This window comes from Cygnus atratus, chromosome 8 (assembly GCF_013377495.2).
Source record: "Cygnus atratus isolate AKBS03 ecotype Queensland, Australia chromosome 8, CAtr_DNAZoo_HiC_assembly, whole genome shotgun sequence".
In the NCBI taxonomy this organism is placed as follows: Eukaryota; Metazoa; Chordata; class Aves; order Anseriformes; family Anatidae; genus Cygnus; species Cygnus atratus.
Window position 1 is genome coordinate 10,284,020 of NC_066369.1, and position 3,664 is coordinate 10,287,683.

Genomic DNA, 3,664 nt, shown 5'->3' on the forward strand with positions numbered 1-3,664 from the left:
GCGCAGCAGAGCCCCGCGACGGGAGGCCGGCACGCGGCATTTTGTAGCTCGGGATGCCCAGGGACCCAGCGAGTGTTGGGTTGCGTAGTTTCACGTTTCTCTTAGGAAATCCTAGGGTTAGGGGCAGGAGTGGGTTTGGCAGCTGGTGGGTTGGTTTTCAAATTCCCACGCGAATATAGAAAGCTAGAGACGTCCCCCTGTGCAGTGGGACAAGGCTGTGTGTGTGTGTTTGTGTGTGTGGGCACGCGCGCGTGAGCGGAGCCATGCGGCTGCACGTGGTGGCGTCCCACATGGGCGCACCCGCCGGGATGTTGTACCCACAAAGTTTATTCCTAAGTCTATCAGAAATTTACTGTACAGCAAAAGTAACTTTATTTTCAGCGCGAACCGTATTTAAGGAAATGCTCGATGCACTTAAGTTATGAGATGAGATAATTTACTTTTTATAAACGTCACGTTTAGGTTGCAAAAGCCCGGTGGCAGGGCAGGAACACCGGCTTGTGTAAGGCAGTAGGTCTGGGTTTTGGGGCCGGTTATTTTTGGTGCTCTCAGGTTGCCCCACTGCTTTTGAACCCCACAGCAGGGACCAGCTCCTCTGCCAGCAGGTCAGTGGGGACAGTGAGGTGGCCATATCCCGTCCTTGCTACTTGCGGTGGCCGGGAGGTCGGTGCTGGAGCCAGGGGACATCCCCAACTCTCTCCCCAACCAGCGACCCGTCCCAAACCCTCAGATACAGGTGCTGGAGAGGTGTGAGGTGCTGTCCTGGCTCCAGGAGCCACCAGCCCACACCACCACCCCTTGTCTGAAGGAGGAAGGAGCCCTGTGCCTCCCATCCCACGTGCGGGTCCACCTCTCCAAGTTCTCCTCCAGGCTGAGCTCTCAGCCAACCCTCACCTCACCCCCCTCTCGTTTCCATGCGTTGTGTCCTTTTGTGCTGCTGTTCCCAAACGATGTAAGCGACCGCCTGTAAAGACGTGCAAGTGACCGTGAGGCTCGAAACACTGGCATGTGGCCCCCATGTGACCTGACACTGAATGTAGCGGGGCCTGGAGGCGGCCGGTCCGGCGGGAGGTGCTGACGCACCGACAGGAATCGCGTAGCAAGGTGAAATTAAAAAAAAAAACAAAAACTGAAAAAAAACACCAAACATGCCTTGTCTCTTCTTGTGTGTTCCATCAACTCAGGAGGGAATGGGTTTGGATAATCTCCCAGGTCAGCGAGGTGTTGGGTATGGCAAGACCCAACACCCATATGGGAAAGCTTCTGCTCATCAGGTTTTAGATATCAAATCCTCTGGTTTGGCACTAAATTGACCTTGGAGGATCCTTTGTGGCCGATGGACGGAGGTGGGTGGCTGTGGAAGGTGACACAAATCTCACTGGTGCCCACTGAATTAACAACTAATTTTTAATCACTGCACAGGCTTTATTTTCTCTTGACAATAACATTTTGATTACAAACCTCTGAGCCATTCTCTGGCCTGTGCTGCCTCTAACATGAGGCTGGAGCACATGAAAGGGAAATGGGACAAATATCGAGCATGTAGGAGAAAGCTTTCCATGGAGAACTAAGTGAGCTGTATTGAACTGTGAGGTCGTCTCCAGCAGAGATATCCCAGCTGGGCTGGCTTGCTCATTTGGGATGTAATTAGTGAGTCACCAGGCAAAGGTGTTGCAGAAGGGAGAGCAAAAGCCTATAAAAACAGGACTCACAGGCTGCATGGGTTTGGGAGGAGGTGAGAAGATATGCCCTAGGAAGCTGCATGGCCTGATTTGAGGCCTTGCGAAGGACGGCAAGGTAGGTGCTTGTGGGCAAGATCCATGTTTCTAGATCCATGTTTCTAAAGCCCTGCTCTTCCTGAGAGGGAATTGGATGTGGGGATGGGGTCCCCTCTCCATCTTCCTGCTCTAGGAAGGTGGTTGGACTTTGCTGGTATGGGCGGGTTGGGAAATTATTGCCTGGGGTTTCTCTGTTGCTTGGTGGTCTTGGGGAAAGTTTGGGTGGTGCTAGTGGGGCAGAGAGTGTCAGGGTGAGGATAGTATTCACTGTGGGATGAAAGTGAGGATGTGCTCTGCTTGGGGAAAAGGATTTGGGGGAGGATGGAGTATGGGTGGTGTGGAGGAGCTGCTGTGGGCTGTGAAGCCAGCATGAGTCTAATTTTTGGGTTCCAGGTGTAGCTAATGGCTGGATTAACACCAGCTGGGTTTGCAATAGAAAAAAAATGATGTTTTCATTAATGATCATTAAAATTGCTTTAAAAATTCTCCTCACTTTCATGTTTCCTGAAACATTGTTTTAAGTTTTTTCTTAGAAAAAAAAAGTTTAAAGATAAAAGGGTTGTCTTCCCCACCCACAGTTATCTCCTATTTGAAAAATATTCACCTCCATCAGTCTGCCTTTCCGTCAGCCCACCTATCAATTTATACTTATGAGATTACTTCCTCCAAAATACTCCCCCCTATAACACCCATGTCACACAGGCTGGTTGACTACTTCTTTTAAAGTCTTGCAATGATATAATGACAATATAATAACAGTATCTTAAAGTGTGTGCATATACTTTTATAAAATGATTATATAGAGAGTAGATAGGTGTATTTTGGGGGAAGGATTGATATTGTGGAAGTGGGCAGGATGTCATCTAGCAAAATTAGCAGAGTTCATGGTCTTAAACCTGCCCTTTTCTGCAGTTGGCCTGTGCTTGGCACAGTCCTTGTGGTAATGGTGCAATGCCCACATGAGTCCTCCTCTCATCTGGGTGTGATGTTCTGCTGTGCCTCATTTCAGCATGTGGACTGATCCTGCCAAAGCAAAGCCATCTGAGTATTGTCTCCTTAGGTGAAGGATGGAGATGCTGTGGCAAATGACTTCTTGTGGGTTGTTGGATCCTGGGCTGGATGCCTGTGCTCTGTGCCCGAGCCACCTCTCAGCCCATGGAGCGACTCCCTAGGGTGAATGACAGCCTATTGTCAAACCCAGGGAGAAAAGAGCAAGGTCTGACCTAAAAAAAAAAAAAAAAAAAAAAAAAAACAAAAAAAAACAAACAAAAAAAAAAAAAAAACAGGCTCTACCTTGCTCTCCAGGGCAAGGGCAATGGCAGGAAGGGGTTGGGAGCCAGCCTTCATATCTCTAGTGGCTCAGTGAACAAAGCCCTCTCTGTTCAGGCACTGCTCGGTGGCCAAGATCAAGCCAGAGATTGCTTTTCAGTTGAGGACACTGATTAGATGATACTGATAGCAGGAACAAGCTAGCTCTGAGTGATATTATGTTAATTAACTTGCTCTTTGTGAATGGATGGGATGGGATCCTGGGGCAGATGCAGACTGCAAAGAAACTCAAAATGGACTTGGCCAATACTGGCCATGTTTGTACCTGGGTGGTATTTCCAGGTCTTTGTAGGCAACCTGCAGTGTGCAGGCACAGGAGGAAGAAACCTGCCTGGAAGGATATGACCTTGTAGATGAGGTTCTCTAGGAAATCATTCTAGATGCAGGCAGGGTCTTTCCCTGAAAGCAAACCTGGGAGGTGGCAAATGGTGCTTTTCTAGGGGGAAAAGGCAAAGCTTTGGTTGCTGTCACCTTTCCAGAGTGAAATCGCTTGCCAGACGTCTGATATCTATAGTGATGCTGTTCTGGGCATAAGATGTCACCTGCCATCAGAAAAT